This window comes from Dermacentor andersoni, chromosome 4 (genome assembly GCF_023375885.2).
Source record: "Dermacentor andersoni chromosome 4, qqDerAnde1_hic_scaffold, whole genome shotgun sequence".
Classification (NCBI taxonomy): Eukaryota; Metazoa; Arthropoda; class Arachnida; order Ixodida; family Ixodidae; genus Dermacentor; species Dermacentor andersoni.
Genome location: NC_092817.1, coordinates 79673142 through 79690763, shown reverse-complemented (window position 1 = coordinate 79690763; position 17622 = coordinate 79673142). Strand labels below are relative to the sequence as shown.

Below are 17622 nucleotides of genomic sequence, written 5' to 3'. Positions count from 1 at the left end.
CTACTTGTTAGACTTATGGTTATCTATCTGCTTTGATGCGAATGCTTGTTCACACTTTTCCTTTAATAACTGGAAAATTAAGTTATAGGGTTTATGTGCGTTTTTTCGTAAGAAACATTCTTCTAATCAATTTTATTCGCAATATAAAGGATGATGTTCTTGCAGTATCATCCATACGTCCTTTAAAACGTATTTGGTTGAGTGGACCGGTTCCTGAACAGTTGTTGAATAATATTGGTAAATGACCGCTTATGTCGTGTGAGAAAATCCCACTGTTCAGGTCTTTTTCGTTTTTATGATGATTTGAGATGTGAGTGCTGTGTAGTGGTAGTTGTAGTTATTCTAGCGGGTGAGTTGATGGTGATCTGTGCAATTCTAAACAGACAATAACATCACCAGTTCTCTGGCCAATGAATCACCGGACACCATATCTATTTTGATGTATCCCGTAATTAAAAGCGTATAGCTCGGCGAAAAACTGGAGAGTAGGCTCCCCAAAATAGATATGACTTTTTCTTCCCATAGGCGGTCTATATATTACTACAGTAATTGTTTTTATTTTTTCAAGCTTTGAAGGCGGCATTGCACCATAAAAGGGACTCGGGTTGGTCTACGGCACATGGGAAAGCACCACCTGTGCGTTAGGCGCCACGAAAGTCTTAACGATCGAAACATACTAAATATCTCTGTAGTACATATATATATATATATATATATATATATATATATATATATATATATATATATATATATATATATATATATATATATATATATATATATATATATATATATATATATATATATATATATTCGTTCGTGACAGTCTCGGGCTGGCTGTTCATCAGTAGACGCACGAATACCGACCCGGTGGGTTGTAGTAGATTGACGGTGGGAAGGTCAGCGAGCTCTACCGGAAATCTTTCGGCGTCACGCAAGGACACTCCACAGATATTCACGATCATATAAGCAGAACGAAGGACGCTGCCATTTTGGTCTGCTTGGGACAGCAAGGAAACGCTGAAGTCGGCTAAAGAATACGGAAAGAGCTGAGAAACCTTGCCCCCTGACGTGCTTTTCTTCAACATTCACCAACCACTCACTGCTGAGTTGAGACTCCTAAATTCGAAATTCTCGTGATTGACGCAGTCGCTGGGCATGTGCTCGCAGCGTCCAGGTAATGCCCGCCGTCCCAGCATCCATGCCCTGTGCCGCACCTCAACATGGTGCAGAGTAACGAGGAGGGCATTCTATGGTTGGTGCAGATAGGGGGGATCGCAGAGCGTGCGCGAATGCTTCATGAAATTCCGACGTCCAAACCTTCGTGTGCGGTGACGTTGACTTCACGTTGAAGACAAGTAACTTTGAGACACTGAAAAAGGCTTGAATGCGACGCAACATCTCGATTTTGTTTTATTGAGCAATTACTATAGACAGCTATTGTGTGACGGAGCCTTGGTCTTGCTATGTTCAGGATCAGTTGGAAACACGTTGCATTTCCTTCGCGTTTGACGACAAATATAGCTTCAAAAGATGAACCGCTTGGGAACTGAAAGTTGGGTGAGTTGGTGAAACTTCAGTGCGCACAAAGGACGACGGACACAGGTAGTCTACAAGCAAGTGCCGACTCGCATCTAAGTTTCTCAGAGAAATATTGTACATATATACACCGGCTAACTGCAATGAGCATGTGCAGAACTATTCAAAGAAACAGCGGGAATTATCAAGATGTGACATGCTACTTCAAAAAGCAAATTTTTTTTTTTTGTCAGAGTGTACAACAGGTGGCTCACAAGGGTGCGAGTCTGCGCACTTTCTTATATGGAAGGCCTTAGTTATTTGGCGTGTTAGTTTATTTTCTGTGCAAACAGGACAGTTGTATCACACACCAAAAACAAAAAGAAAAGAAAGAGGAACGAAGATCACAATCACAGCGCTTGCAGCGGTCGGTTAAGTCTGAGCGGCTATCAGTGATTCAAGATGCTTTTTGAGGAGCGTATTGCCGCACCGACCACTCTGCCCTTAAGTATGGCTTCAAGTTAAAGGCAACAAGCACAATACACCTCTTTTACATCAAACGAAGATTGAAATTTCTTTCAGAGCAAGGACCTGTTGGGAGCTCGGTTTAGCGAAAGCAAGGAATACATGTTTTGACAGCTTGAAGACGGAGTGTCAACAGGCTTTTATTCAAAAGTAAAAGCAGGTTTGTCGAGTGGTAGTGGCGTCGTCTTAGGTCGGGTAGCTGCCCCGGTTCCAAGAAAGAGCAGGGGGGTCAACCCCCCTGATCTCTCAAGACCTTCAAGAACAGATGGCTACGCTAACCGATCTTGAGTATGTGCTAAGGCTACCCAATGAGCATCGGTGCTTATTCATCACTTCTTAAGGTAAACAGTGTTGAAGGCATTATGCAGGTAAATAGAAAACTGCGCTAAAGACGCAGTATTACTTGTTTAATGTAATCACTGCAACAGCGCACACAGCGTACACTGTTAAAGCTGCTCATTTCCATGTATATGAGACACCGCGTAGCGACGGAAAGTGCGCAATAATTTTAATTACGCGATTTAATTAACGTGTGGTAAATTCCCATAATGCAGGCACTTCTATTGCGAAATCATTTATAACGAAGCTCCACGCGAATTTCCGTCGTCGTCGTTGTCGCCGTTATGTTCCGCATAAAGTCCAGCATCCATGAGATCGCGTCCTCGAGCCGTACTGCAGGTATATACGAGGGAAATATGAGAGCGTGAGCCGAAAAGGATCGTGACTTGTGGCGGGGGCGTCTTCTCGCGCGCGCCAGAGAGGAAGGCAGGGAGGGGGAGCGCCTACTTTTCGTGCGCTCAAAAAGAAGCGGGGGAGAAGGTGAAGGCCGTGAGAAAACCGGCCGCGCGATTTCGCTTCTGCTCCAGCCGCATGGTTCGGCTGAGCAGGACCGCGCGCCTCCTATCTCGGAGATAGCGCGCGGTGGGTTAGAAGGCTAGCCGACCCGAGAAAGCTGGTGCATTCGTGTGCACTGTGTTCTCGCGTGCCCAGTGCGCAATGAAGGGAGAGGCAGCAGGAAGGGGAATCCGCTCACTGCTGCTGCCATTCTTGATCACGCCAGCGTTCTCACAGCAAGCGGCCTCGGTAATCGAGCGAGATGGGTTCATGCTTGCCTCTGTGCGCGTGAGACCATCTTTGTTAATTTAGTTAGTAAGTGAATGTATATAACAGTTTACAGTTACTAAGACTACTAACCTTACTGCGTACAGCTGTCTGATAATTTGCTGTCGTCATCAATGCGTCGGATTTCGAACGAAACTGCGACATATTTTTCTTTCCGCCACTATAGCAACAGTGCCTCCCTTAGGAGTGTTTCGCAATGTCCCGAATTTTCGCATGGACATTGAAAGGTCACAGCTCGCCATTTGTGGTGTTAGTAAAAGAATGGAATGATCTGCCGCAAAAAATAGTTACCTTTACTGATGTGGCTTTCATTCCTTCCCCTGCCTCTCTCTATATTATATTTCTATTCCCTCTTTCCCGTCCCCCAGAGTAGGGTAGCCAACCAGACGCATTCCTGGTTAGCATCCCTGCCTTTTCTCTTTATTTCCTGCTTCTTCCTTACTGCTGTGTCATCTTTTAAGGCAGAATTGCCGATGTATATGGATCTAGTTGACTTTCAATAACCTTAACCCCGTCAATATACATGAAATCGATATTTTATATGGTATACCTGTTGAGTGTGAGATGACATCTGTAGTGCTGGGGAGGTATTTTGTAAGAGTCCACCTAGTGTACTGTCCATTTCGACCGCTGCTGATTGGCTGGGGCCGCTCGTCTCCTCCTCGATCATGCAGCTGCACCCAATCAGCAGCGGCCGGAATGGACAGTCCCCTAAGTGGACTCCTACAGAATCCCTCCTTTGTTCTGTCTCGATGTGTAAATGCTTCATTTCTATTGTACTTATATTTTGTTATTTTCCTTGGCGTCTCTAACCTTGGCTTATTTTATTGTTGTATAACACTCCCGCCCTGTGTAACAACATTGACAATGCCCTCTGGAACTTTAGGGTGTAGAAATAAATAAGAAAGAAAGCCAACGACTTCGCCCTTCTGCGCCACGCTGCCGCCGCCTGTCACCTGTTCCTTGCAGCTGAGCGCCGAGGGTGGTCGCCCACTGCTGCGGGAATATGAATCTTTAGGTGCTCACACGAGCTTTTCATCTGTTTCTTTAAGAAAAGCTTACTAATATCATTGCTTCGCTAGTAGCGATATTTATCTTTTACAGCGAGAGAATTAACCAAGTATATAGTACAGAGAAACAGCCTGCTACTTGTGCTTGTATGAGACGCTCCCAAATAATAAAAAAGCTACTGATTGAGTTGTTTACATCGAGTACACTCGGCAAAGGTTTTCGTTTTATGTAGTTTTCAGTTTCTTCTTCGTTACTACGCCATATTAAAGACGCTGGATCAACGCCATTGATCTGAAGCCTCTTATTGTCCTTTATTTGATCGCAAAAACCTAATATTGCAGACATGTACGCATCCATCCATGACGCAAATTCTTTCGCAAGCTAACTTCAGTTATTTGTTCAGACTCGCCGACAGTTTACATCAGAAGTGGACGTAAAGATTTAGAATATAACGCAATTACTCCCACTCGTGCTCAGCACCGTCTCGTGCTGATTAAGTAAGCGCCTAAAAAGGATCGCGTCGTTCATCTAAATGTTTTTGCTGCTTCGTGAATATTCGCTCGTTCAATATTGATTTTGCAACACCTGTAGCAGTAGAGTGCGCCGAGGTGCACTCCCTCAGATGTGCATCATTATTTTCGAAAAAAAAAGAAGAAAAAAGACGTTTCGTGTTTCAACCCTTTCATTTGAAAAATCTGCTTTGTCCAGGGACCCAGCGCTTATGAAATACCACGCAAAAAAGCTTGACCTATAGCGCTGTGCTCCCACAACGGGTTTCGTAAGATTTTTTTGCGAGGCTTACATCATAAATACTGTAGGTAAATAAATGGATTCCGTGATGTAACTTTTGCGGGGATGGGCTTGTTCTGAATTCCTCTTCTTCCATGTGCTCCATACGCTAAATACCAACGGTAGCCCCTTTTGATAAGCCGGCTTGCTGTTGGAAGCCGGTGCGACAGTGAATTCTCAATCATGCTACAGCAATGTTCTGCTAGAGTCCCTTTAATACTAGCTAGTGTGCCGTCTGCGTTTGTCTCTTCATATGACGTTTTGATGCCATTGTTATACAAGGATAGATGGCGCTTTGGGGAATCTGTATGATGTTGTCTGCTACCGAATCCTGTCGTACAAGTCGCGCGGTATTTTGGTCCGTCGCTTCGCGGGCATGTCTTCCTTTTCCTCTGTTCACTGAGCCTATCGTGTTCTGAACAAAGTGAGAGCGCTGTGACAGCATCGGCTTTGATTTATTGACAGCATCAACTATTGCTTTGTCTTCAATTGCGCTATAGATAGCGTGACTACGATAATGAGAGCGCAACACTGTGTGTTCGTACGACTGCTCTATTGAAAATATCTGAAAGATAAATTGATTCACACTTATTCTACAGATTCTTAGAGATGTGTCCACGTAAATGTTACAGAGACCTTACACAGTGTTGCTTGGCCTGTGAACGTCGCCATGTCGAGTTCGTTTTCATGTCACAACCTAATATTTCTGGAAGTGCTGTTAAGGGAAAAGTAGGAAATCAACTCGTGCAATTATGCACCGCCGTTTTCAATATCAGTTCGGGGTATTTGTAAACGAGCTTGGTGGGGTAAATCGGATAAACTATCCTGCTCCCGGTGACGAATATATCACCCGTGAGATCGACAACTGCGGCCTGCATCGCTCATTCGTGAATATTACCTTCTACGATAACATTAGTCCGGTAAATTTTCATCAATGCCATAGGATGGACGCCAGAGTTTTGAATCCCCGGCATGGGAGCTGAAGTGTTCTGCTCTATTTTCTTTTCTTCTTTCTCCTATCGTGATTGAAAGGCAGTAGCAAAAGCAGAAGTGCCTATTTGAGGTGGATATTTTCTAGCAGCAATTACACGTAGCGAAAATTACGCGGGATTTCTTTCTTTCGCAGATAATTTTATGCTTTAGTACGTGTTTTGATTCGCGTTTAATACCCGCGAACCAGAAACGAATTATTCAGGGCGACAAACCTGAATAACCTTTGGTGCATCGCTAGTATTCATACCGTGACAGAGATCTATAAGGAGTATTCTCTTCAGCCCTTTACTGGAACAGCGGTAAAAATGGTCTGACAGTTTTCACTTCTCCGCAACAAAGGTGTCTTTAGCTTTATTTTTTTTTTTTTACAAATGTAATGCCTCTATTTAAGGGCGACATGAACAAATGCAGTGCATTTTCATTTTCGAAAGGGCGTGATCATGCGACGTGACCTCGTCGAGCAGTATATTCCACCCTTTACTTGTCGCCGATCAGCTTCCGCCCTACTGAACACAACTCCGAGACCCAAACGCCGAAACACACGCCAGCTCACTTCCCTTTGTTCCTGCCTCTGCTTCTTTCGAGCAATCGTAGGAAAACCTCGCCAATGATGTCGGGCTGCGTTCCTTGCCTTTTCGACGCTATTCAGGTCTCGTCAGACCCGCAGTTCAGAACCATTGAGCTGGACGGTCCTTGGTAGCGCGCCCACGAATAAAACTAAAAAAAAAAAAAATAACTCTTTGGCGATGCAAGCGCTCAAACCGTTAATCTGACTGCGGTTCACCGAAGCGCATCTTCGCGTACTTCGCATTCTCTTTCTCCTGTCACAGCGACTTCCCCATCCTTTCAAGTGCTCTTTGTGTAGGCCGGTTTCATTGCCAAGCTTCGATTAATGTATTCCCTTGACGTCGCAATTGCGGCTCAAACTTGTCCCACGGTTGAAGGGAAAAGAGATCTGTACGCTTTAACAGTGCTCTAGAAGCGACATGTCTGCTCACACCGATAGAAGCCATCTCCCGACAAGTAAAAACGGAAACGACAAGGGTGGAAGACGCGTAGATGATCAACGAATCAACTTATTGATATGACGCGATGTCGAGGCTTTTGATTGTCTTGGAATTTGGGATTAAAAACCAAGCAGGGGTAGACGTCATTCAGCCTCAATCGTTCGTGGAAAAGTTGATTTTTTCTAAAGTGTCCTTCTACTTCAAATATCGGGGTATAGACCTTATTCTTGATTTACTGCCTAGCACGGGGAAGTTTGGTAAATGAATGGGCCACATAAAGGGGGATTTGGCTAAGGTTCTAACCTCTTAGGCAAGTGAGATATATATATATATATATATATATATATATATATATATATATATATATTAATATAAAGAGGTCAAAATATAACAAGACATTATGTAAATATGTTCTCAGAAAAAGAAAATACAGAGAAAAAAAGGAATGAACGGTAGAAAACTCGCTGTTTCAAAAGAATAATAAAGAAATAAGGTCTCAATTTATTACAACTTTCTGTTACAGTTATCATATCAGATCAATTGTGTCATTCGCTGAGAATGATTATGACTGCTCATTGTTCCCGTATACCATCGCGACCATTTTTTTCGTCAAGGCCTTTTGTTCTTGTGAAACTGACAGTTTTCCCCTTTTTTAAAAATTATGTTACAACGCTCCATCCACAGGCAGATCCTATATGACCGTGGAGCTAGTTGGCTTTTCATGTTGCAGTAAGTGTTCCGCTAAACATTTTTCCACTAGATTTTCAGTAAACACTCTATTTTAACTTAGGTAACGCTGCACGAGCTAGAATCTATCGCGCAGCCTCCAGTCCTTATGTTCCATATGCCTCTTACACATAGCCACTACGCATAACATCAGAGGCGGTCTGAAAGACGATATCTTTACTGGAGCATCTGAAAGGCCGTGCGTAGTGTGTTTGATTTGAGACCTGTCTAGCTCGGTACACTACATCTTAAAGAAACACTATACACAACAAATATTTGAGCTGCATTAGTACGTTACTCATCCAAGAGAAGAGAAGGGAAAGCAAGGAGAGAAAAGGCAGAGAGGTCAATGAGGCGAGTGTCCGCTGTGCTACCTTACAATGTTGGTGAGGAAAAGAGGGATTGGAAAGAAAAAAATGTTAAAATACCCAAAAACCTACTCTTATCAAGTAAGAAGCGGCTGGGCAAGCGCGGAAATGAAAAATGAGACGTGGATGACGCCTTCAAATTACTCTACCACCTCGATCACTGTGACGTCATAGATCTTGACGGTGGCTGCAGAGGCCTAGGTATGGTAATTTTTTTTTTAATCAGTAATGATGACCTATATTGGGCTCTAAAAAAAGGTCTGACTGAACATAGAAAGTTTCAAAAATATTTTCTCGGCCACCACTACTGAAATGCGTAAGAACACTTTGCGACTCGTGATGCCACATTCATGAGCCGGCGCAGGGATTTAATTACGAAATTCGAAAAAAATTTATTTTGACCTTCACTATTTTGACATTTAAAGCAAGTCGTTTTGAAGTGTGGCAGTGCTCTGGTAGCTCTTTGTGCGAAAGACGGTTGAGTTCATGGTCCCAATACCTTTCTTCCTTTTTCTCTGAAGGCTCTGCTATCTAATCGGCTTAGCACACTACGCAATCTCTGCCTTTGATCGCTGAACGAATGGCAGTTGATGGGGAGCTGCATTATATATGTGCTGTAAAGCCTGTGTTGTGTATGTATTCATGCAGTGTTCTCTGCTATCTGTTATCATTTACCCAGCGATCATGGCCGGACTTGGTATTGTTGCGTAGGGACGGGAGCCTCCCGCTGGCAATCCTGGACAAATCTATAATAAGCGGTAGGCATAATGCCTAAAGCCAAACCTTCACGGCAACTAAAAGAAAACCAGAAATAATGAGAAGGTGCCCTATGGTCTCGTCGCAATCACAAAAAGTTGCACGGGGCACTGTTTATCATGGTGACACCAAAACAGTAGGCGTTTGTAAAGGCAACGCCCATAAAAAAAGAGAGAGTGAGAGAGAGAGAAAAAAAGAAAGAAAAGAGGGAGGGAGGGATGTTATTCAGAAAAGGGTCTGGATAGCTACTGTAGGCTGGGGGAGGGGAACAGCGCAAAAGAAAGATGCGACACAATAAAGTTCCCTACATCCTTGTCGCCATTCATTTGAACATTGTAATTCGGCAGAATGTGCGAACTCGCGAATGCCATTCCTTGACCTTTCATTGTGCCTTCGTCCAACTGCTTGTCTATTTTGATGCGAAGAAAATAAAAATTTTACGCAGATTCCGCTGCAACCTTTCTTAATGTGGACCGAAGGCGAATGTCAGTGAACCGTGTCTTAATTCCTTGTCCACTCAGGCTAACGTACTCTGTTGGTGCTCAACTCGTGACCGGAGTCGCGCGCCTGATTGGCTCTTCGGATAATGTCTTGCCGTCTGCAAGAGGCTGTTACAGGCATCTGGCTTCACATTTAGTAGTCACTGCTAGCGTTATGCTTAGGGCCACGCTGCTCGATGTTCCATCTGTTGTGAATGACTGCTGTTCACTGCTGGCACTCCATACGACTAACTCGACAGCGTTTCGGCACATCCATTTGTTGCAGCCGCTTGACCTCGGCGGCTACAGCGAGACGACGTTGGTGCCGTGATTGGCCTTTTGCTAACCAAGTGAGCCTTTGTCAGCACCCTTGTTTCACAGCACTAATCGCGATTTTAGGCGATACCTTGCGTGCACTGTAACATGTCCAGATTTCACCGACCGAAAATTCGGTTTGCAATAATGTTTTTCTGATCATCATTACTATTACGCCAAAAAGTTATAGCCGTCGCAATTATAGGTGACCAAATCTTTCTTTTCTTTCATTTTAAGTTCCACAATAAACAAATTATGTAGAAGCGTGCTCTTTTAGACAGGTTGGTTGATGTGTTGAGCAGTTTAAACAGCGAAAGGAAGAGGGCTTTCAGGTGTGTCTGTCCCTCCCTCAACTACGGTCCTTTGCTCTGTTTTAACTGCTCATTGTAGAGCGATTCCAAGTTCTTGCTAGGTGAAAATGCTACGTAGCTAGTTTCTTTCTCATAAGGAGCATTTCTTTCAAGCTCACATATTCGGTGGCCCCTTGAACCTTATATAAAGTGACATTGCATAAAGCATTATAACCATGAACATTTCATCGGCGGAACGGGGGTAAGCGTGTCTTAATGGTTAAGCATTCAGAGCTGCAAGGTCAGTGCTTTGAGTACGGCTCCCGAAAATAATACTGAAACGATAGTTTCGTTTCTTTGCTTCAACAGCGTGGAAAGTCGCCCAATATTTGGCGAGAGTAGGGGAAACCGAACCACTTTTTCGCAGTCTGTATTAATGAATGCTTTAATTTATGAAAACGAAAAAAAAGAGGCGGCAATTAAGAAAAGCGTGGTGCTAGGCGTTCAGACTTCATTGCCGGCTCAGCTGCAGATGCCTAAACCTTAGTTTTCCATTCAATATGTTCGTGCCGAATGTCTACCGAATGATATTGTAAAGGTAGGATATATCGAAGTAGAGATGCGAAAAATATTTGCCTCGAATATTTTTACAACGATTGATATCCGCCGTTACCAATCGGAAACGAAACTAAGCTCTCGTGGCAAACGATGTAATTTCTTCTTGACGCCAGATGCTGACGCCACATTTAATAAACTGTACCTTCACGACGTGAACATATCAAAGTATTGTTTGGAGGATCTGTTTAAAGAACCTGTATACTTCAAGCTATAATTTGACAATTTGAGGCTGCTTAGTAGGATAAAGCTGCTACTATATCGGGTGCTTGATTCATATATAGGCGCGAATACTTATGTTGCATTGTCGCCGAGTGTATGAAAAAGAAATGGCGGATGGAGGAGTGATAGTGCGTCGGACAAGTTAGCCGTAATCGATTAAAATGTTTGATTCACAAGAGCAAAGTTCAAAACGTGCTTCATATAGCGTTCTCATAGTGACGTGACTGTATATACAGGGTGTCCTAAGTATCATGCACCAAAATTTAAAGGTATGCAAATGCCACGTAGCTGGACAGAACCAAAATAATGTTGTTTGCCGTCGCTTGGAGATACTCGGATTATATTTTTGCTTACCGCCTAATTACGTTAGCCCTGATTAATTAATCAACTACTCAAATATTATAATTACATTAAAGCGTTAATCATAAAATTGTAGCACGACATGAAAAATTCCCGATACAGGTTTCTGTTGCTAAATACGCGCTACATAATGTTGTTGTTCCGAGCGTGAAAGACGTCCGCGAATACACGCAAAATTGCCGCGCGACATGCCGCTCCAAGCATTCTGCGTCTATTCGCGGGCTTCTATTGCGCTCGGGACAATACTGACAATACATCTATGAATGTTCAGGTAAATTTCACGCTGCCCGAAAATTACGGCAATGGCTGGCCGATGGCGGGTTTCGAGAACACTACCAGAAACTTCTCAGAGAAGCAAACTTTCTACCTCTGTACTTCCTCTTCGAGGAGGGCACATGAAAGTGGGGCAGAAAATTCCCTCCAGCATTCGGGAGCTATAGCAGAAAAAAAAAAAAAAAAGCTGTTCGTAGCCAGTGGGGCTGTTTGCGCTGAGTAAACCGACGAAGACGGATACGAACGGGCCGATGGACCGACAGGGAAGTGGCGAATATCCGTAATGGAACCTGCATCATCTCTGGCGACCATCACGTTAGCTTATGCCTCGCAAATGGCCATGCACAACAGAGGGCAGAGAGGTGCGTGGTCAGTATCTCCATCAATCAGCTGTGCTGTGATGGGCGAAGCAGTCGTGCCCCAACGCCAAGGGCAAAAAAATAAAGAACACATACGGTCCCATCAGACTAAACCCAATACTTGCGCAATAATGCACAGAAGGCAACGCACTTTCTGTGCGTATGCTTTGCATACATGCTGCAAAAGTCGTTAGGCTTAATGCATCTACATTGCGCTATAGTCTGTGCGCCAATCCGTTTTCCTTTCTCTATTAGTCTCAGTAGGCCAGTTCTCTTTCACACCCCCGATTGGCCTACGCCATGTTGTGTTCAGTGGACTGGCTCTTCTCTCCTGCAATGATTAGGTGCTGCTCAGAACTCCTGTGGCTGCGCGTTGCTGCCCAGATTGCTTTTTTTTTTTTTTGCGAGAAGGTGACTATATAACACGGAACGCTTGCTTTTAGGATAAGGACGAATTAAAGAGAGAAGGTAGGGATGTCAACCAGAAATACCTCTGGTTGGCTATCCTACTGTAGGGGACGGGAAAGAGGGAATAGAAAGATAAGATAGAGAGAGGGAGGGGAGGGGAGGAAAGTCGCGGCGAGCTTGCGCAAGCATACGGAAAGCCTGAGCGACTCAAAGGCGTTGACATAGGCCAGTCGCCCTCAATGAAGACAAAAGTGCCTTCACAGCTTTGTGGGCCGACGAGTGATGGGGATGGTCTTCAAGTAGCACTTGTACAGAAAACGGCCGGTTGTCCGGTCGTCGCAATTCGATAGATAATGTTTGTCTTTCCTACTGAAATCGATGACAATGGCACAATAAATGTTCGATGTTCTCTTCCACGCGGCAGACGTTGCATGCAGCAATGTCGGTCATTCTAATCAAAGTAGTGTACGCCTTCGTGAAATACGCTCCCAGCCACAGCCGGTATAGAAACGATGCCTCACATGGAAGCCCGAGTGGAAGTCGGAATTGGAGCGAAGGGTTCAGTTCGTACAACCTGGTGTGCCTTACATTTGGGGTGTTTCACTCTGTTAAAGAGAGCTTGCGTGGCAGGTGACGAAGCTGCTTTGCAGCGTGTGTCCTGGAAAGAGGATGGGAACGCTGTGTTGTTCTTGATGTGACTCTCAGGCAGTTTTGCCTGCTTGATCCTTTCCACCAATATCGCAATGGCCAGGTAGCCACTGCAAAATAATTTCATGGCCTTTCTGTTTGACGTCGTGAATCCTACTGTTTGACGATTTCGTATGTTAGCTGTTCGTGAGCTCCACGTCTGAGAATTGACTGCATGCTGTGTAATGCCGGTCTCGAGTCGGTAAACACAGCCCATGTACTAGGACTCTGTGTCAATAAATTGAAGCGCACTGCGCAGAGCCGCGAGTTCTGCAGCCGTGGACGTTGTGAAATGTGACGTCTTGAATTGCAGTGTTACTCCTATGGTCGGTATAAACACAGCACCCCCAGAACTGGTCGATGTGGTCGATTCGTCTGTATTGATATGTACGTGGCTACTGTATTTCTCGTACAACAGGAGTAAACTTGTTTTAGTCCAAGCGGTGGTAGATCTGACTTTTTCTGAAGTCCTGGAATCCTGTGGTGTACTTCAGTATGGCACAAACACCATGGAGGAGACACCGACCTTGCGGCAGGTGTATATTCCGATGTAGGCGAGGAACGATATGCTCTGACAGCTGTGCTATATGACGTGCGGGGTCTTTCCACGGTGAGTGCGGCGACGTGGTGTCAAGGGGTCCAGACAGTGTGCCTGACATGTCCACGTATTGTCTCGACGGTGATGTGCTTCGTGATTGAATCATCTTGAGCAATGACTATAGTCTCAGCCGTTGACGCACTGCGTGGCAGGAGTTTACGCGTGAATTTTGAAAGTGGCGCAATCAGCAGACTGAAAGTGTTGATTCGAGAGGGTGGAATATGGGTCCGCAGACGGCTATACTAGATCAGTGGTGAAAGTACCTCTGCTGCTAATAAGAACGAAAGCTGGAGATCTATGATGTGTTTTTCACGTCAAAGTTCGCAGTGTTCCTGCAGAGTAGACCAGTACCGTGGAATAGTTACTTGCGTGATGCTACAGGATTGTTAGGGTACTGAACCAGGTTGCCTGTCGAGGCTGTTGTGGCACGTCAAAGCCCCAATGCTTTATCGTGATTACATAAGGTGGCTCAGCATGACGACCTAGACGGTGTTTAGGAGCCTGATAAAGTCAATGACATCGTGGAACTCAAGCCGCTTGTTTTAATACTCCGTCTTATATTTTTAGGCATGTTATCTGTATCCTGAAAGCACATTTTTTCATTCGTCAAAAGATAGCTGATGTTTGATCGAAAAGCACCGTGAGTCTAAACAAACAAGTGTTTCCTAATTAACACATCAAGGCCGCATCACAGAGAAGGCAGAGATGCAGGAAACGCAAAAATGACTTCATGTGCACTGAGCAGCGGCATTTTTTACGTTTTTTGTATACTTGTCGTTTCTTTGCTGCTGCTTTAGTAAGTCGAAGCAACTAGCCAATCAACTCATGTTTAACTAAATCACCACTCTGCAGTGTCAACCACGGCCTCATTGTAGCCATGAATTTCCAGGTCTCACTAGTCGATGCAATTGTCCGGCGCTCCTAGTAGAATTCAATAAAACTTTTTGCGCTTGTCCGTGTTGGTACCCTCCCGTCCGTGTCTATCTTTGGCGCAGTATCTTGCATATAGCGTGTAAAGAGAGAGAAAGCGAAGCAAGGAAAGCTAAACTACGAAAATCAGGGACGTCAATTAGAACAGAAATTCGGGTTCGCTGCAATAAACGGGGAGACCGAGGATGAGGAACGTAGAGAGAAAGAGAGAGACAGAGAGAAGAGGAAAGTAGAGGATAAGAGGAAGTATAAAATGAACCGACAATGATGCGTGAGATGACAGACACACATCACACCTGAAAGTTTATATGGAATGTTTTTATATTTTTGCACTGATCAAGTGTTTTCTCGTCTGAAATCCGTCCTGCACTCCTCGTGAATACTATAGTATGTGGTAAGGAATGTGTAGGGGCGGGGTACTTGTTCACTTCAATAAGTGGTAGTACGGCAAGTCGCCTTGGATAGGTGGCGCTTGAGGGTTGCAAATATTTTCCTTCTTTATTTACGGCATTGGTTGCTTCCGACAAGACATGGCTTCCCGTCACGCCATACCAGGAGGAGCGACGATAATGTTAAATTGGAAGCAGGGCACAAAGAGAATGATAAAAGTGGATGACCAAGGCTGAACTCTGAAAGCTGTCGGCCCCTGATGCTTGCTGCTCACTTCCGACGACACAGGCGTCGCACCTTCCACGGCAGCTAGAAGTAAGCTCTCGTTATGACCTCACGAGCTGTGCGAACAACGCCTCCATCACCCCAGACGGGCGGAAAAGGATGTCGAAGCAACTTTTCTAACGGGAATAACCAGTAAGTGCAGTATACATGTAGCCACCACCGTTCTCTATTTATTTTCTTGTGGATGGTGCGAAAAAAAAAAGCAGCCGTACAAACGTAAGACGACTAACAGCTCACTGTACTCGTCCCTTCTTAGCAGGCCATTACAGGCTCCCTTTTATTTCTTTTAGCGGACTCAGGAGATGCACGAGCGGAGAACGGCGTCTCAGGAAACGCGGGAGTTGGACGAAGCCTTTGGGGCAGGCGAGCAGGTTGGCGAAGGAGGTGAACAAACTGCTTCCTCGCCGGCTATACGTACGTCGCTCGTGAGGTTGTAAATGTAGGCCATAAACAAACGAGACGGCCTTCTACGGTGACAGCGCCACGGCGCTGCTGTTATCCAGGCTTTGGATTGTTTGTACTCTTTTCTCATTTTTTTTTTGTACGCGGTTTTTTGGCACGTTGTACTGATCCTCGAAGGCAACGCTGATGGAGCACTTGTTTCGGATAACTTGGTGAGGTGTACGCCGGCACTTGGAAGTCTGATTTCCTTGTCTCTTCTTTTAATCTCGCAGGTGCTTCTCGCCGGTGTAATTTGCTAGCAGGTCACTTTCTAACCTAGCGACGGCTAGAATGGGAGGTGTTGTGGATTTTGTGAATAACATAGCACCACCTGCAGAAGCGTAGGCCTCGCATGAACTTTTCTTTCGTGGCCTTGCGTATGACGATTGGTGCCTTCGTGGAAATTTGGACAGCACATGATTTGCAAGGGAGAAAACTCAAATGGTATAAATACTGAAATAAACGATTGTTAATAGAGAAGATAAATAATTCAGCTCTGTTTCTCGCGCTCCTGTGCACTGAATAAAGGGAACACTTGAGCTTGAAGAGCAGCTCAAAGAAAGAAAGGCAGATTATGAGTTTTTCTTACTGCGGAAGTTGGAAGAGAGATAGAGGGAGAGAGAGATAATTTATTTAGAAAGGCGGAGAGGTCGGCTTGAGCTAGCACACTCTCGCTTGCTACTCTACACAGGGGAAAAATGAAAGGAGACAAAAAAGACTGTTGAACGATGCTGATGAGTACAAGCATAAACACCAACACCAACACAGTGGTTTCCTTAAAGCCTTGCGTATAGTCCGTTCATTTTCAAGTATTCTAGAGCAGCCCTTGTAGCTGTTGTTGCTACTATACGGTCAGGCATTGCACACTAAATAGTACTTTCAGAGAATGTTTGCTTGCCAGTGCCTCCTGGTGCGGAAGCCAGCGTCTTTCGCGGTGATGCGTAGAGAGGACAGCCACAAAACAGGTGTTGAAGGGTATTAAGCTCTTGGCGACATTCAAAGTTTGGGCTGTCCGCATGACCAATAAGATGCGCATAGCGTCGAGTGAAGGTGACGCTCAGGCGTATTCGATGAAGCATGCTTGCTTGGTATCGCTTTAGTTTAGCAGGGAGGAGAAAAGTCCTGCCAGAGTGTATTTCCCGCAGGCGCCTGAACCGATGGTCTGGGTGAGCTCAATAACCTGGTTTGCAGTCTCGCATGAACGCACTCAACAAAGAGTGTAGATCCCCTCGCGACTATGAACTATTTACGTCGACGGGTTTAGAAACAGAGGCTCTTGCTCCAACATCGTCTAGCTCGTTGCCGGCCAAGCGACAGGGACTAGGTACCCATAGGGAGGGTATTGAGAGTCTGTTCCTCCGAATATCTGAAAGACGTCTAATACTAGCACGCAATACTGGCCTTTCCTCGAGAGAGGATCGATGTCTTGCAGTGCTGATTTTGCGTCAGAAAGTATAGTCCATGTACGCGGGGGCAGGTAGGGTACAGCTTCCTGTATTGCAAGAAGTTCTGCAGCTGTTGAAGACGATTTGTGACCGCATATGTATTGGTGGGGTGTGCCCAGCTGAGGGATCACAAAGCCCGAGGTCGAGGCGCATGAAGTAACGGATCCGTCTGTGCAAATGTGCGCAGAGCCGCCATACAGAGCAGGGGAATGGACCAAGGTGAGTTGTTTAAGGCTAGTGGAAAGGACACGCGAGTTCTTCAAAATCCCAGATACGTGAAGGCGCACCATTGGTCTATGCAGTGTCCATGGTGGCAAGTCAGATATTATGGTAGGTGCGAAGCCTGAGGGAGTGATATTCCTATGAGTAGTGAGGCATCTTGAGTAGGTGCAGCTTGGGTAGTTTACCTGAAATGAAGGCAATTGAGGGTGAGTGCGTCGAGTCAGCAGTTGGAAGTGAACATGAAGTAGCCCACAAGACATGTAAACTTCAACTGGATAAATTCGTCATTCTTCTATGGTTCTGGAAATCGGTGTACACAGTGGCAGGCATAGACATGTTCGCAGAGGTTGGGCTTGAAGGCTTTCCAACGACCGAAGACAAATTGAACGTATATTGGACAGCACAGGCATGCTATATCGTAGGTAACCCACAAACAACGCTTGACGTAACTGCAGAAGACTTTTTTTCAGAGGGGCGGCGTCATAGTT

The 17622-nt window shown here is 45.0% G+C and overlaps 1 long non-coding RNA gene across 2 annotated transcripts in view; it reads left to right on the top strand.

The window, feature by feature from the left end:
- LOC129386243 (uncharacterized) overlaps positions 1-17622 on the top strand; it is a 525736-nt gene that overhangs the window by 210011 nt on the left and 298103 nt on the right. For both annotated transcript variants that reach the window (XR_011893867.1, XR_008613688.2), the window contains exon 2: positions 15317-15410. This is a non-coding gene — a long non-coding RNA (uncharacterized lncRNA). The remainder of the gene's footprint in view (positions 1-15316; positions 15411-17622) is intronic.